Here is an 18,402-nt window from a genome sequence, read left to right as displayed (position 1 = left end):
TACTGAGCCCGCGTGCCACAACTACTGAAGCCCACGTGCCTAGAGCCCGTGCTCCACAACAAGAGAAGCCACTGCAATGAGAAGCCTGCGCACCGCAACAGAGTAGCCCCCACTTGCCGCTACTAGAGAAAGCTCATGCGCAGCAACGAAGACCCAATGCAGCCAAAAATAAATTAATTAATTAAAAAAAATAAACAAGTGTGTAAATCAATTTAAGTAGGTGTTGTTTGTTTTAAAAGGCATTTATACAAGCCTTGTGAGGAAAAAGTTGGGTTCTGCTTTGAAGCTGGCCTAAATTCTGAGGCAGACAGAATAAGCAAGAAAGAGCCAAAGACAAAAATGTCAAAAAGCCCCACTGGATTTAGCTATATTCTCTTCTGCAAACTAAAAAGGCTACAAACTTAGTAGATTTATCAATAAAAATACAAAGCCAAGCATAAAAAATCATGAAATAAATGCTATATTAATATTTAGCATATAATCAATAAGCGTTTTTGAATACAAGACACTGATAAAGTGTTTTAGAGACTAAAAAGAAGTTCCTAATATGATGCCTATGCACAAGCTTAGATAGGTGAAGAGATAAATAGTATGACAGGTATAATAAATGTTTTATGAGTGAATTTTTGAAGAAAGCACTAATGCTATTTATGGTTCATAGTAATTATAACACATTCAAACAATTGGAGAAAGCATTATAGAGATTGTAATGTGAGGCTGGATAAGATTTAAATGGGTAAGAGAGGAGAGCACTTTAAGAGCGGAAAGAGCATTAGTAAAATGGGAAAACATTAGTTGGAGAAAGTGAAGCGTTAACAGACTGGTTTAGTTATAGGGAAGCTGTGGGGTGATCACCCAGAAAGTGACATTAGGTCAAGTCACATTGTAAAAAGAATGGAAAAGGATGAATAGGTCAGAGAACTCCTTAGGAAAAGAAAGCCACAGGATTTGATAGCACGAAATAAATGTCAGGTAGAAGAGAGAATGATAACTGATCGGATTTTCGATATGAGTTGAAGTTATTGACCTGTAGCAAGGTAGAAATTAGAGCGGTATACGACAGCAGGTAGGCACCTTAGCCCTGCAGCAGGCTGCCTGAGTTTAAATTCTAATTTTGCCAGTTAATACTTTTTGAATTTAGACCAGTTATTTAAACTCACAATGTAAAACAGAGATAGAAATCTGTGAGGTTATTTAAGGATTAAATGATTTAATATATGTAAAGATTTAGAATAGCTCCTGACTCATAGCACACATCTAATAGATATTAGGTTTCTTTATTATTGTTATACAATTGAAATTAGAATTTGAGAAAGATATAATTTGGCGCCTAAACCATAAATTTGGTATGGTAAATGATCCCATCAAATTGAGGAAATTTCTAAGGAATACAATACAGAAGTAAAAAGCAAAAGTCCATGGGCTAAACTTTGGAGTTTGCTTATATCTAAAAATCAGAGAGATAAAAAAAATAGTATGGTCAGGAAAATAAGAGGTAGTGTATTATCACAAAGCAAAGGTATCATAGGTGCTAGGCAGCTAGCAATGCAAAGAAATAAGAGAAAAGGCACACTGAAAAATGGCCAAAGTCCTCAGTGACTCTTAAGAGTGTTTTTTCTAGTGAAGGAGGCAGGGAAGGACAAAGAGAAATAAAGACTCTGAGAAGAGAAGGGATATGTATATATATACATGGAAGATTACAAAATAAATAAGTAGGAATTAGAGCTACTGAATGTAGAGCAATGACATAAGGGAAAGAAAATGCAACGGCAATTAGCCAGGCAGCAGAATCAATCACAAAGATTTTTTAAGAAGAAGGAGACATGTGGATTATGTAATTATGTATGTCAATAAAATTATATCTATTGAAATATGAATATTATGTTAAAGTGGTATTAAGATTTTTTTAAAAGTTAAATCAGAATTACTATAGTTGCTTTAAAAATTGTTATTTTAGTCAAAATGTCAGATACACTAAACCCATTTGACTTTTCATGTTTCAGTTTCTTTAGCAATTTTTTCTCCTCTTAATCTCAAATTTTTAACATGTTGAAGTGCATACAGTATTGAATTTATTAAGTATTCTGTAAAAAAAAGTATAGTTACAGAACAGATAACAACTAAAAATACTTTATGTGCTTATTAATAATAAAAAGTCATTGTTTCATAGAAATATGTAGGGGCAAGGAACTGTTAACAGTTGTTTCCTCCATCAAGAAAAATCGGATCGCTGAGTGTCAAAAAGTAAGAGAAAGACTTATGTTCACTGTTTCTTTTTTTTCTTTATCCTTTGCATTTTTACCAGGTCTACATATTAACATTTCAAAAACAAATAAAATTTAAAAGACTATTTAAAGGAAAACATAACAGTAAAAAGGCAAAAATAAATAAAAACTTGTTTTAATAGCTGTTTTTTTTTTTAACTAATGCAAAAGGAATACGTAATTAGAAAATTTAAATGTATTAAACTGATTTTATAAAATATTTAAATGGGATAAGAGATAGGACATTGAATTTTGAGAAGTATTTTTATAATTTAGTTTTCAAAATTATTTAGAAATTATATATGCTTTTACTTTGTTCTACCTTATTTTTCTCTTCATAAAAAAAAGAGGAAGACATTTAACATTCTGACAAGCTAAGCAGCTGAATTTCTGAAGAAAAATACACAGTAAGCGATCTAGATTCAAGCTTTGTTTTGACATCTTTGGCTCAAGGAGAAAATGCAACAAAGCATAGCAAAGAAGAGGGAAGAGAACTTTAAATGCCAGGACTCGCAGAACTATGTGCCTCAAGAAGAAAAGTTTAATCAAAGTGATACATTTAAGACATAATTATTCTTGTTCACTTTGATTCTTGCATTCAGCTAACACTTATTGAATACTATTGTGTCAAGCGCCGTTCCCAGGCACTGGAAACACAGCGATAAATAAGAAAAACTTTTGCCCTCCCAGAGTTTAAAATTTAGTGAGAAAGGCAGACAATAAACAAGATAAATAAGTAAAATACATAGTCTGTTGACGGCAAAGTATTAAGGAGGAAAAAATAAAAGCACAGAAGGGGCATATGAATGTTAACAGAAAGAAAAAGCCACACTGAGAAAGTGACATTTGAATAAAGTTCTAAGGAAGGGAGTTCAGGGCAAGCTATACAGATATTTTAGAAACAAGCATTCCAGGAAAAGAAAGCAAGTGAAGAAGCCCTAAGGCAGGGACATTCCTAATGTATCCAACAAACAAGGTCAGTGTGGTTTCAGTAGAATGAAGAAGGGGATAATAGTAGAGAGGAGTTTAGGGAATTGAGAGCGTCAAATCATCACATACCCTTGTACATGAAAGTAAGAATTTCGGCATTTTCTCTGAGTCAGTCGGAAAGCCTTTGGAAAGTTTTGAGCAGAGTTGTGATGTGCTATGACACATCTTAAAGAATCATTCTGGCTAATGTATTCAAAATAGATTGAAGGCGAGCAAGTACTAAAAGCAAGGAGACCAACTGGGACTCTACTGCAATCATCCTGGCAAGAAAAGCTAAAGCCAACAGGATTTGGCGGTGGGCCAGCTGTGCGTAGTGAGAAAAAAGTATCGAAAATGACTCCAAGATCTCTAACCTGAGTAACTGAAAGAATGACGTTACCACTCACTGAAACGAGAAAGCCTGTGGGAGGAGGGGTTTGCAGGAAAATATCAGGAGCTCAGTTCAGGACATGTTAGGTTTGAGATGCCTATTAGACATCACAGTAGAGATGCTGAGTAAACAGTTATGAGTGAAGTTAAGGGAAGAGGTCCTCAAGGATTCCTCTTAAAAAAATATATATTATTTATTTATTTATTATTTTGGGCTGCATTGGGTCTTCGTTGCAGCGCGTGGGCTTTCTGTACTTGCAGAGAGCGGGGGCTACTCTTCGTAGAGGTGTGCAGGCTTCTCATTGCGGTGACTTCTCTTGTGGAGCACAGGCTCTAAGCACACAGGCTTCAGTAGTTGTGGCTCGCGGGCTCTAGAGCGCAGGCTCAGTAGTTGTGGCGCACGGGCTCAGTTGCTCTGCAGCATGTGGGATCTTCTCGGACCAGGGTTTGAACCCGTGTCCCCTGCATTGGCAGGCGGATCCTTAACCACTGTGCCACAAGAGAAGCCCAAGACTTCTTTTTTTTTCTTTTTTTTAATTACATGTGCTCAAAATTATAAAATTTATTAAATTACAGAAACATAATTGTAGAGACTTTTAGATTATGAGTTTATTCTTTTGCCCGTACCCCAGATAGGTAAAATAGTTTAATGACTATTTCTTCTCAGTTTGCTGTTATAGCATGTGCCCATGCTTAAAAGCAAAAACAACAGCAACAAAAACATGAAATGGGAATATTTGAAGGATAGCTTCAGCGATATATTTTACAACTATATGGAAAAAATATAATTTAGAATCCTTCTGATATCTTTAAATCCTAGTCCCTGTAGCACAAAAGATAATTTTTAGTAGTATAAATTCTGTCACAAACTACTGTATGTCTATATAAATATGTATAATGTCTGTGTTATTAGAAAAATTTCCCAAACTGATGGCTGACTCTACAAATATCCTTTCATGTGGCCATTTAGATGGAATTAAAGATCAACTTTACTACATATTTTGTTTTCTATTTTGATTAACTAAATAATGTTAAATGGATGACATTAACTCCGAGGTTTGCATACTTAAGGCACTGACTATCAACATAACTTTTTCAAGTTGATTTAATGGAAGGCTCTGCTTCTCTTCTCATGGTCACAGTTAATGCATCCAAAAGCTTGTTACTTTAAACTGAAGTAACACAGAGATTTATTCTAAGGTTGAATAAAAGCAAGTATTTTTTGAAGTGGCTTTCATCCATTGAATATTTTTCTTCTGATCTGAAAGCATTCAACTTTTACATTTTAAGAACAAACATAAAAAGAACAATGTGGAGAGAGGGTGGATTTCAATTTTAAATGTCTTCTACCATAGCCCTCAATGCGGACTCTTCAAACCTGGCTATGAAGACAAAAGCAAAAGAGCCAAAATGTTACCTCCCTCCTATCCTCCAACCTTCTAATTCCAGAGACAAGAATTCACAGAACTAGGGAGAAGAGGGAAGGTGGGGTCTGTTTCTGTGTACATATGTGTGTTTGGGTAGGTGTTATTGGGGGAAGGTGTACTTGAGTAATGACACTAGCCCGAGCAAATTTCCCATTTGAGGAGGTGTAATCTTCCTCAAAATTTTAATGAGAAAAGCTCTACAAATCAAAGTAGTAGCGGGGTAGTGGCATGGAAAACCACTGCAGCGGTATGTGCTAGGAATTGAAACTTATCACGTAGTTCAGAGTGTGAAAGAACCAATAGTGGTTGTAAACTTATATACTATTTATTAGAGAAAGAATGAAAGCATATATAAAACCTCCTAAAATTAGGAATAAGACTGGAAGCACAAAAATTTGCCCTAGAGAAACTTATATGAGAACAAAATTCAGTATTCACACACAGCAACAAGGAATAGGCAAAAAGACAAACCTTGGTTTGTGCAGACAAACCTTGATTGTGATGAGATCTGCCTTGTATAAGATAAAAGAAAAATCCAACGTGGGACTTATAGTAATAATAAAAAGAAGGAAAAGGAAGATGAGGACCCATGTAGAAAAAAAGTTAAAGGAATATCTTCATCAGACTCAAAGGAATAGGCATACTCCTTAAGATAACCTAATTCAGGATACAGGAAAAAAATTAAAGAACAAGTCAAACATTCTAAATAGTTATTAATTATTGAGTATTTACTATGTATCAGTATATTATTATTCATTACTGAGTAGTTCTGTCAGAACTGTTACAAATATATCACATGTATTAGCTCATTTAATCATCACAATGATCCCATGAGATATTATTATCCCCTTTTTAGATATAAAGACTTTCCCAAGATCATAAAGCTATTAAGAATTCAAAAAGACATAGCTATTATGAGCAGGTATAGAAATTTATTCATTCGTATACTCAAATAATATTTTATGGGTACTTACAAGGGGCAGGTACTATTCTAGGCACTTGGGGTATATTAGTGGGGGGAGGGGAAAGAAACCTGCCTTCAAGGAGCTTGTATTCCAGCAAGATATAAATTATATAGTGTGTGAGAAGGTGATGAGTTCTGGGGGGGAAAACAAGAAATTAGAGCAGGATATTGAAGTTAGAAAGTACCTGGTGGGGGATCAAAATTAATGTATAGAGCTGAGTTTGAAATGGTTTTTAATGTGTCTGAGAACCTTGGCTTGTAATACGATAATTTGATCCAGTCATATTTATTTTGTGAATTGATACGTCAGTCTTCCTTCTGTCATTGTTTGCTTTCTGATTTTTATCTTTTCTTGATGCTTCCTTCTTTCCTTACTTTTTGCTAAGTAGCCCACTTTATTATTTCTTTGCCAAGTGTTTTGAAAAGTATTACTCTACTAATGGTTACCTTTAAATTATGTATATTATTTATTTCCTCTATGTACAGAAACTAAGCTCCATAAGGCCAGTCTTATACATGTCTTCTTACGTTTTCTATTACTGAACCTAATACAGTAGCAGGAGTATCAAAATATTTTTGTTTTATGAATAAACAAGTTAATAGTAGGTATTAACTACATGATCATAATTCTGCTCTGGCGCCAAAGATAGACTCTGGAGGGAGAAACTAAAACTAGAAAGTGAATACAAAGAAAGTGCTACAGAGGAGAGTGCCTCTACCCCAATCCTGACTAAGTGATCTTGAAAAACTTACCCATCCTCTTTGCACTTCTAGTTTTTTTTCACTTTAAAAATAGGGAGAGTGGATTTGAACAGTGGTTCGTTACCTTTTTGTGAGTCATAGATCCTCTTGAGAAACCAATAAACACTAGCAATGTTCTCCACAAAAGCTTTATATACATATATCATGAAAAATAAGTTGACATTTTATAAGATTATGAAAAGCCTTTAATGTGAACATTGTTTTTTAATGTGAATATTGTTAATGCAATATGAAACACTAAAGAAATATTTTATAACATTTAAAGGTAGATACACATATTAGATACATACACACAAAACCCTCTCCATATTTTATAATAAAGAAAGCCTAAAACTCCTAAGCTGGAAGGAAGCATTTATCCAAAGAAAGAAACAGAAGATTTATAGATGTGAAATGTTTTGAAGTATTAAAGTCCAATACCTTCTTCTAAGTTCTTGTAACATATTTATTGCAGATAGGGATGAAGTCGTCTAAGCTTAGCTTTTCTTGACAAACCAATTCTGATTGGTCGACTGCATGTCTTAAGAGGTAGTACTCTTGAAATTCCATATGAAAAGTTACCACCTAAAAGTATAAGACGATAAAAGTACATAAGGGAGTAAAAATCACTCATAGTTTCTATGCTTAAAAATTTTTACTAACTTCTAATCATGATACTAGCAACATTTACTGAGTCACTGAGCTAAGTGCTTTGAATGCATTACTTTACTTACTCCAATCTCCATTTTTTAAAAGTGGAAAACTCAGCACAAAAAATTTAAGTAACTTGCCAAACATACAATAAAATAGCAGCTAAATAAAATCAGTGTTCCATTCAGGAAATCTGACTTAACAACAAAAAAAAAACTATATAGGTTTTAAAGTTAACTTGATGCAGTTGTTGTAAAGACCATGTTGTTATTCTATTAGAAGTTACTAGACTATACTGTTAATAATTACATTTGGCTTCTAATAAAGATTATTATCAATAATAGAGCACAAATGTATTTCATCTGTTACGTATCCATGTAGGGCTCTAATTTTGAAGTTTTTATTTAACATCACACTAACATTTTCTAAAAAGTTCTAAACATTTCATGGAGGTATATATGTTACTAAATCAGTTAACCAAACAAGTAGAATCAATTACTCTTGATAATGAGTACCTCTCATTAACCAAATACCTCTTACTTTGAGTACTTTTAAAAAAATAAACAATAGGGTACATATGTAAAGCTAAAAATGTATCAAGCTTTAATGAATTAGTGTGACCTTAACATAACAGCACATTATGCTAAAAACAGTGTAATTAACCTAACGTTAAATATGATAAAAGGTAAACAGCATGATTTCTACCAAGCTGAATCAAATAGAATCTGTGTGTATCTATGTAAACAATAATGAAATAAAATACAAAATTTAGCTATATGTAAATAGAGAGAAAACACAAAAATAGCTGTAAGACAATTTATGATATTTTATTCAACATTAAAATTATAAAATTAATTATAAAAATAAGAGGAAAAATGTATTGCTAGATTTTTTCATTTTTTTAAATGAAAAAGGATGGTCTAAAATAAAATTGTTGGATCATGAGTGATATACTAGATTTGGTTATAAATTAGGTAATTTCAGCAATCTATGCTAAGTATACTTCTTTATTATGAAATTATTGTTTCAGAAAAAAGCTATGATTAGTCTATTTGATTACTTTTTCAAAGTATAGCTTTCCTCTTTCACATTCTAATACAATAGATACTTCTGGTAATTTTTCAATGGATGGGAAATGGGAAATCACTGAACCAAGTTGTATCAACAGCAGGTCTTTTGCAAAGCACATGACCTTAAACAGTCATTAAATTGTGGCTATAAGAATATGCTTCTAAAAAAAAAAAAGAATATGCTTCTTTGTCTCCTTGGATTTCCTACATTTTTAAAAAAATAAATAATGATCCCTTTTATTATTGCTATATACTAGACTAACTTACTGCTTTGTATTGTGTAACAATTCTAAACGTCCAAACATAATACCAGAAATTGCTCATTTTAGAAATCAATGTTAAAGAAAAAAGTCATGAAGGTTGTTAGTGGTCTTTTAGAAATAATGCCAAGTCAGTTGTTTTCTAAATCCTTGTAACTCAAAGTTCCAGCTCAACTCAAAGTCTAGCAGCATCTCCATTTGCTAGGAGCTTGACAGGAATGCAGAATCTTAGAGCCTACCACACAACAAAATCAGAATTATTTAATAAGACACCCAGGTGATTCATATGTCAGATGAAATAAAAACTCACTTGAGAACTGTGAGTTTCAGTTTTATTTGGGGACTTATTGTGGACCATACCCCAAGATACAGCCTCTCAGATAGCTCTGAAGAGGTAAGGGAGGAGGTCAGCATATATGTGATTTTGGAGAAGGGGTACCTGCAATCGGACACACATCTTGGTAGAAGGTTACTGCTAGTCAGGAGGAACAGATATCTCAATTATTTGAGTGGTTTTCTAAGTATGGGAAGATGCAAGAAATTGGATTCATACAATTTTCTCCTGAAAATATCTATCTGAAGGCCTGTTCTGCCAGTTTTTCCAGAGCACAGAATGCCTCATTCCTGATCTCTGCCCTGAACTCCTTTCAGGGTGTGCTGCAGGTCAGCAAGTGCGGTGGCTAATGACTCAATCCTTGTAGAGTTGGGTGACTAGTGACATTCTTTGGCTGACATATATCCACATTAAAATTAGAGAAGTATTGGTGCTAAATGATATATAAAGCACCTGGCGCACTGGCTAGCTGGCATTTAACATGCTCAAAGTACTTGCCTTCTCCATACCACAAAGAGAGAAGAGACAAGCAGAGATAGGATACCCTGGAGATATTAGTAGTAGAAACTTTAATTGGAGACATCATGATGACAAGTGGGTAGGTATCAATAACATTTCTGTACAATCAGTTTTCCAATACCTTTAAAATCACCCTACATAAGCCGGCACCCACGCTCCCTAGGCAGTTAGTCCATTATTATCCCCACTTCACAGTATCTCCCAACTTTTCCCTTGCACTATGGATTTTAACAAGCCTCAGGAAGATCATTCTTTTTTTTCTTTTTTTTTTTTTTTTTTTTTTGCGGTACGCGGGCCTCTCACTGTTGTGGCCTCTCCCGTTGCGGAGCACGGGCTCCGGACGCGCAGGCGCAGCGGCCATGGCTCACGGGCCCAGCCGCTCCGCGGCACGTGGGATCTTCCCGGACCGGGGCACGAACCCGCGTCCCCTGCATCGGCAGGCGGACTCTCAACCACTGCGCCACCAGGGAAGCCCTTTCATTCCATTTTTATGCACTTTGAAAGTGGATTCGAGACAACGATCCTAACATAGTATTCAATAACTCTGGCTGACCTCACACGTTATTTTTCATATTTCATGACAAGGAGGAACTTTTCCTTGTGAAGCCACAGTAGAGTATCATGGGTTCAGATATTTCCAACAAGTGTAACATTTCTTTCCCAATTTAGGCACGTACTTTAATCTGCCTCCGATATCCTTTTTATTATCACAATTAACATCATGATGACAATATGGGCTTGTGCTCCCTAATCCTCCTTTATTCTATCAGAGCATATGTTCCTAAACCCAATTTCTTCCTTCCTTCCTGTCCTAGAAGAAACAACCTCTATCCTTTTCAGGCCAATTCCACCATCCCGCTTTTAGTCTTAGAGAGTATTGTTCCTTTAATTATTTCCTTTATTCGTGGGAGAAGAAATTTCCCATGGGCTTTTGATCTTCCAAGGACTTGGATTAATTTTTAAGAGTATTTCATTGTAAACTAAGAAAAGAGGAAATTATGCAATTCTGAAGTGACTGAATAAAAGTACCAGGGACAGCAATTCTACTGATGAGAAGCCAGGAGAAATGCTTTGAGAAATGACGCATGACTGAAGATATTTTGGTAAATATACTTCACCTACATGATTATTATTTCTAGATCTAGTCTTATTGTGTAATACCAGCAATTTCTGACCAAATGAAAACGTAGTTATTCAGAAAATAATTCCCTAATTTTAATCCAACTCCTACCTCACCCCCATTGGTGCTACAAGTTAGAACAGGTGTTAGACTTAGTGTGTCTTATTCTGATATTAAACATCTCTTAGGCAAAGGATAAGGTTAGCTGTTTAACTTTTCTTCAGTTTGATTTTCTATAGTAAGCAAAAGTTTAAATGCCATAGTCCTAAATCACGTTAATATATGTAAATGATGCTAATTTCTCTCAAAATCACTACATAAGATGTACATATAAAGAGCCTCATAATCTTTCAAGAATAGAAAACAATAATAATAAATGTATAATTGGGAGTAAAATCAACATAAATCCAACTTAGATAAATGCCTTTTTCATTTTTGCTAATTAATGTTACATACATTAGATGTGTATATTAGGTATATATATGTATATGTATATATATATAAAACACCTATTTTATCATATAGTTATTGCAATGCATCACTGCAAATATTTAAACAGTTTTAGAGTGCATTTTCTAATTACATTCTAAATGATATTTTAATTTTTAGCCAATTTTTAGCTATAGGAATTTGCATCAGTAAATTATTAATGTTTACAAAAGTATTAAATCTTTGTATTTATTAGTTAACACCCTAAGTATATTTTCTTCATGCTAAAAGTACAAAAATGCAATGATCATCTTAGAAAGTATTATAGAAAATAACTAAAAATCTTACCTCCCTTCAGTAAATAATTAAATTTTTCTTCCTTAAATTCATCAGAGAAGAAAGCTGGTCTTTCAGGTGAAGGTTTTTCACAATCTAAAAATAAAGATCAATGTGTTATAGCAAAAAGTAACTGTTTTATAAAATGTTAATACTATAAAAAAATTACTTTTTCAGGAATATTTCCTCCCATTGGCTCCTAATATTTAGATAAGTAAAACAGGACATTTCAAAGCTCCTTTTAAAAATTTCATCACTTGTTCCCATCAACTTCAGTTTTTATTTTTATAGAAAAATAATAATGCATCAATAAACATTGTCTTATACCTTATCTTCTTTTTTGCCAAAATTATATATTTGGCCTACACAGAAAAAAAAAAGCAGCATTTTCTTTTAACTCAGAAAGTATATTTTAAAACGAATTTCATACCTTCCTTAGAAGTAGAATAGAGTAATTCTTCCTCTGATGTTCGTGGACAGCAATATTCATTAGGAACTTCCTGTTCTCCATTTTTGGGTACTTTTTTCCATTTAAATAAACTTTGGTGTTTTTTATACGTATTAGGACCTGCTATCGTATCACAGAGCAAAGAAGATGAACATATTTTGTTTTCTGTACCCATTTTCAAACATTTTTTAATCTCCGTTTTTACCTCCTCAACATCATTATTTTCTACAAAGTCATTTTCTTGCCCATTGTTGGTTTCCACAGTGCTTAGAATTTCATTTTCCGTACTAATTTCATGAAACATATGAAGTTCTTCAAGTACTAAATCAAATTTACTCTTCATCTCAAAATCGTTTACTATTGTCAGAGCGTCTCTTGATAAACTCTTGGCAGGTACGTCCTGCAAACAGTCATTGCTCCCTACACTCAAGTGAGTTTCAAATTGAAGATTAAAACATTCTGAAGAGTCATTCTTTGGATGAAAATGCTTTGAATTAGCTAACTCACTTTCTTGCAAAATATTCTCAGATTCACTTCTGTCAGCTACATTATTTCGATTAACATATTTAGTTTCTTCCACATCTACTTTCTTACTCATTAATGAAACTGGTTGCACAACAAATAGGCCTTCCGTTGAATAAAAACTCCTTTTCTCTTCCTTTTCTATCTTAATATCTTCATGAACTTGGCAACTGTTTGTTAAACTTTGTGCTGTGACTTTTACTTCCTCCTTCAAAATTAAGTCATATTTTTTTTCTTCAATTTCACTTATCAAGTCCCCAAAATTTAGCACCGGAGTTATAGTCGTCAGATTGGTTTGTTCATTGTGTTTTTTGTCGTGGCTTGCCTGTATAGCCTGTTGCCTAATATTGAAGAAATCTTCATATATGCATTTAAAATTAAATCTGTTGATCTTATTATGCTTTTGTTTTCCTTCAGAATATAAATCTTGGTTCTGCATATTTATTTCATAAGATTTTTTATTAATATATTTCTGGATCTGTATAAATTGAGGACAAGACTTAACACGTGTTTTAACAGTTTTAGGACTACAGTTTCCCACACTCATGAGTCGTTCAGGACAACTCTTATTCTTGTAACTAATTTCTTTTGTCAAAAAAATTTCATCGATGTCATCAAAGTCCATTAAAAGGGGAATTTTTTGATATGTTTCAAAAATTGGAAAGTGTATGCTTTTAATCGTCATACTGGAGGAACTGATAAGTTTTTTCACTGCAACATTTTTTGGATAATTCAAATATATTACCCATTTGAAAATGCATCCCTCGTCTAATTTAGAATCATTTTCAATTATTGTTAAAGAGTCAAAGTTATTGAGCAAAGATGTTATGTTGGTTTTCAATATAATATTTAGAAGGTCTAAAACACTGGTTTGTAAATATATGCTTAAAATATCATTCTTTCTATTGACATTCATATTCCTAGTTATTAGATTTTGAACAGCAATTTGATCTTTACACTTCAAAATTCCATACCAGGTTAAGATATTATTATCTTTTTGATTTCCTGAAATACTTTTAAGGAAATAAAAAACTCCTGTAATGAAATTTTCAAAAATACTGCTTAAATGAAAGTCTTTTTGTGTAGTATAACATCTCAACTGTAGCATATTATCATTTTCTCCTTTACCTTTTAACCAAAACATTTTTATTAAAGCTTTTTGACTACCCGGTGTTTCTATCATGAGAGGCTCTGATTTTTCATGTGGTTTCATGACTTCTGTATTGTGATAATTTTCTTTGCTGAAAAGTTCTGTTTCTAATAATTGTTGCAAATTCAATATTTCTCCAGTTGTTTTCACATTTTCACATTTAGTTTTGTAACTATCCATAATCCAACAATTTTTCCTATTTTTTCTCAAAATATGTCTAATGTTACAGTCCCAGCTTTTTGATTTTTCCAATCTGGTAGATATGTAGCTGTCCAGGCATGTTTCTGCCTCTTCCCAATTTGCAATTTCTAGCTTTATAGTGAAATTCTTTGCAGAGTCTATTGCATCAGACTTGATACTACAGTGATTATAGTAGTGTAAACTGATCAAGTCTTTTTTTCTCACACAAACACTTTGGTTGCTGAGTGACTGGTGGTTACTTCCATAACATTCAGAAAAAATATTTTCTGCATCCACAATTTTTCTATCATCCTGTAACTTTTGCTTCTTAACATCAGGTCTATTTGGGGACCAGTGAATGTTTGTGAAATCCCTCACATATGCCTCATTTTTGTCATTTTTCTTCATTATTTCCTTTAAATAGACAGAAGACATTTTACTATTTAAATCAGTTGGAAACTCAGGGATACTTATCGTGCTCCTGTCTCTAAAATAGCTGGGTTTGGCAATTTCCATGCTGGGCTGGGTTTGAGATTTTGATATTTTTAGTGTAGATGCTGAAATGCTATTTTCTTTTTTATTTGATGGCATAACGCTGTCAGCTTTACATCTGTTCTTAATATCACGAAACGTTGATTTGGTTTCCTTGTAAAAGGTAACATCTAAAAATGAATTTTCTGTCTGTTTTGTGCAATTATTGTCTTCCTGGCTATTGTCTCTCCCCTGGAGTAAATATCGTTTTCCATCCTCGTTTTTAATTGCCTGTCCATCATGTATAGAGGCGTTGGGAAGCTGACTAGCCTCTGTTCTAGATCTATCGCTGCAATGCACACCGAAGGACTCTCTGTCACACAGCCCTGGTTCACAAGACGCTCTAGAAGCCTTCAAACCAGAATCAAAACTTTGGGAGGGGAGAGACCGCAAACAACTCTTCATCACAAATCTGCTATTTTGGCATCCCAGATTACACATCTGCTTCTCACCGACAGATTTCTCCACATGCGAGTCTGTGGAGTTATCAAAAATCTCCTTAGCTGAAAGCAGGAGCGCCTTGAAGGGTCTGGCTGACGACTCCCAGACTTTTTCCACCTCAGACAAGCGAGGCACCAAAGGCAGCCTCCATCCTGCCTCAGAAACACCACCGGGCTCCTCAAGACGGGGCCGCTTACTACGGGGTGGTGGGGAATCAGGGTCGTCAGGAGGCGGGAAAGGGGAAGCAGGCTCCCCGAGTTCCACAACCTGCAGCGCGCGCGGAGTGAACGACATGACAGCGAACTGAGGGAATCTGTCAGAGGCTCCGGCCAGACTCGGGTCTCTTAGCAGGCGCAAGGTGGCTCCGCCCCCCCGAGCCCCTCACCCCCGACCCCGCCTAGGCCACGCCCCTGACACGCCCCTTGAAGCCTGGCCTCGGCCCTAGTCTCAGGGCTAGCCCACCTCGACCACGCCCCGACCACGCCCCCAAGGCCCAGGCCTAGGCCGCGCCCCCAGCCACCGCACTCCCGCGAGTCCCAAGTAGTCTCTCCCTCAAAGCACCGAGCGCCTGGGACAGTTACTTTGCCTATTTTTAGTGCCCTTTGCTATTGCCAGGGTTGTAGCTGATTGAAACTTTTTCTTCCCTCTGGTAGAATTAATGAGAAAAGTCAGAATCTCTCTTTTAAAATTTGTGAACGGAAACAGCTTTATTTTTTTAATTCTAAAACTCTGTGTTTTCCTCAGAAGCGACTTCTCCACAGTTTCTCCAGAGCGTCTTGTCCAGTAAAACCACGTAGTTCTGTAAACACCAAACCAAATCTCTCTGTGTGCGGAAAAACTTTCCAAAATGCTCTTAATGACCCCAGTGGCATTGAAAATCAGGTTTCCACTTCACTCATGAAGTGTGTTTTGGGAAAGGACGGCACTGGTACTTAGCGATCTGAATATTTCAGGAAAAAATGTGTGTAGAAACTATTATCCAGATAAATTATTAATCTTCATTTTAAGACTGTAGAAAAAAGTTTTCATATGCGCTGTGGAGTTTTCTTTCCCAATATTGTGAATACCACTACTTAAAGATAAAAATTATATGTTTCAGCTATTCTGTTTAGTGTAAGCACGAATAATCATACAGTTCTGAGTCACACCTAATAAATTTTGTAAATGTTGTTTTTCTTTATCCTCTGCTTTGAGAACAATTTATTTATTATCTTCAGTCAATTCTGACTTTTGTGAATGTTGTACTTCTAAAGAAGAAAATGATTTTCAAAATGTTTATTAAGAAACTTGCAATTACTGCTCAGTAATCAAAAACATCAGTCCCCTTGATGATTGTTTCAAAGTTGATAAGTTGTATGTTCCCTGGTTAAAAAAAAAAAAAAATTATAAGGACTGCAATAATGTGCAACAGGAATCCCAATTTCATAACCCATAGGTGTATAAATGGCAAAATATGACTGGCAAATAACTTAAGGTAATAAATTGTTCACCAGCCTCCTCTCTTGTAAATACTTAGATATGCTGTGATTCCAATTCTAGGCATTACTTTGGCTGTGAATTCTTCCGGAGAAATGTTTACTTAAATTTGTTGAAAGCCTTACAGTATAAGCACTTCATCAATGCTGTAAATAAGAATGTGGCAGTGGCTCAGATTATACTCAAGGAGTTCTCAAAGTGCTGCTTCTATATATCTTTAGTTCCAATGTTTTTTTATCCCAGATTTTCCTCAGTTCTACATTCCATTCAAATGCACTCTGTTCTACGCTTTAATCAGCCTCTAAACTGACTTGCATAGCCAAGGTGGATGTGACTGGTACATTAACATAACATTAGAAATAAGCTTTCTATCTGTATAGGAAATGCCATAGCTTTGTGATTCTAGATTGATCTGTAACTTGGTGTTTGTTTCTCATCTTGCTAGTTTTCCCCAGAACACACTATTTTTTAAATCTCTATCACACCATTATTTTAAAAGTATGCGTTGTTTAAGGACTAGAATTCAAATAAACCCAGAAGTTTTCAGTTTAATTCAACAACTGTTTGAGAACTATGTCTAAGATGCTCTTAAGTGTATAGAAACGTATGGGTTTTTGTTTTTGTTTTTTTTTCTGAAGAAACACAGCAATGAAGACAGGAAAAGAAGTCCTTCCTTGCACTTACTTATTTCAACATTACATTAATGACCACTGTCATTTTAATCAATGCCTATTGAAACTACTACGTGTGTTTTTCCTTTATTTTTAAAATGCTACCTTGCAAATAGTTATGAGAAATGCAAAAAATTGTATCTTCAACTCATCTTAATCAAAATATACATGAGATGTTCAAATCTTCCCTACTCTTCAAGGCCCATTTCACATGTCACATTTTTCTGTAGCACTTTACCTGCCCTTCCTTAGAAAACTCCTACCTCCGTAAAAAACAGTAAACTGAGCTTTAAGGCCAGCACCTGTCATTCCTTTCAGCTTGGTGTCCTATTACAGCTCAGCTCTGAAGGAAGGAAAGAATGAGATAAACCTCATGCTTAAAATATAACAAAAGCTCCTGTTAGAGTTAAGTCAGAAATTCACTCAGTACCACAGGATGCCTGAAGTCCAATATCCTTAGCACGGTATGGCAGATCTTCACAACTAGATCCCACCTTAACTTTTTTGGCTTCATCTTTTTTTACAATTTGCCCTGTGCTGCCTGCGCGAGACTGTTTGTTATTTTCGTGTCTTTTCATGCATGTTCTCAAAGCCCTTCTCTTTCTCCATCTGACAGATTCCTATTCAGCCTAAAAGGGTTCTACCCAAAAGCTACCTCCGCTGTGAAAGCTCTACCTCATCCCTGCCCTATCCAAACCGCAGGCAAAATTATTTGTATCCTCATCTGTGTTCCTGTAGAACTTAATTTTCAACTATACTATAACACTTACAACATTGTATTGAGTGTTTACATCCCCTCTACCAGACTCTGTGTTAATCAGGGCAAAGATCTATTCATTTTTACATCCCCAGTGCCTCAGTTTACTTCAGTTAGTGAGAAAAAATGTAATTATATTACTGTTACTATACCTTTACCAATCCAAATGGATTTTGTGGTGTCTTAAGTGTATTTTAAGCTTCTTGTTTTGTTTTTGATTTTATATGTTAAAAATGGAGACTTGCTTGAGATCATAACAACACAGAGCCAAAAACTGACTTTAAATATTACCAGTATTAATGTCATTTAAATTTCATGGTAAGAGCAGATATTCGACAGGACAGTTTTTCTCTTTTATGTCTTTTAATAAAGCATGTAAATGATGAATAAATACACTCAACCTAAAACTATATTTCAGACTGACAAGATAAACAAATATATTTTAAACACTTAATAAGGGGCTTTCCTGGTGGCTCAGTGGTTGAGAGTCCGCCTGCCAATGCAGGGGACGCGGGGTTCGTGCCCCGGTCCGGGAAGATCCCACGTGCCGCGTAGCGGCTGGGCCCGTGAGCCATGGCCGCTGAGCCTGAGCGTCCAGAGCCTGTGCTCCGCAACGGGAGAGGCCACAACAGTGAAAGGCCCGTGTACCAAAAAACAAAAAAACAAAAACAACAACAACAAAAAACACCTAGTAAGAACAACTAACAAAAATATTTAAACCAGGGCTTCCCTGGTGGCACAGTGGTTAAGAA

The 18,402-nt window shown here is 35.0% G+C and overlaps 1 non-coding gene across 2 annotated transcripts in view; it reads right to left on the bottom strand.

The window, feature by feature from the left end:
* Positions 1–5,360: 5,360 nt before the first annotated feature.
* Positions 5,361–18,402, bottom strand: part of LOC131765244 (uncharacterized) — a 36,349-nt gene continuing 23,307 nt past the window's right edge. Inside the window, exons 3-5 of one of the 2 annotated variants that reach the window (XR_010835630.1) lie at positions 11,905–12,045; positions 11,487–11,570; positions 6,637–7,340 (exon numbers count right to left, since the gene is read on the bottom strand). This is a non-coding gene — a transcript (uncharacterized protein). Of the gene's footprint in view, positions 7,341–11,486; positions 11,571–11,904; positions 12,046–18,402 lie in introns of both variants that reach the window. The other variant, XR_010835631.1, reaches the window with a different exon arrangement.

The sequence above is a fragment of the Kogia breviceps genome, chromosome 11, assembly GCF_026419965.1.
Source record: "Kogia breviceps isolate mKogBre1 chromosome 11, mKogBre1 haplotype 1, whole genome shotgun sequence".
In the NCBI taxonomy this organism is placed as follows: Eukaryota; Metazoa; Chordata; class Mammalia; order Artiodactyla; family Physeteridae; genus Kogia; species Kogia breviceps.
The sequence above is the reverse complement of the archived record's forward strand: the minus strand, read 5'-3'. Positions and strand labels throughout refer to the sequence as shown.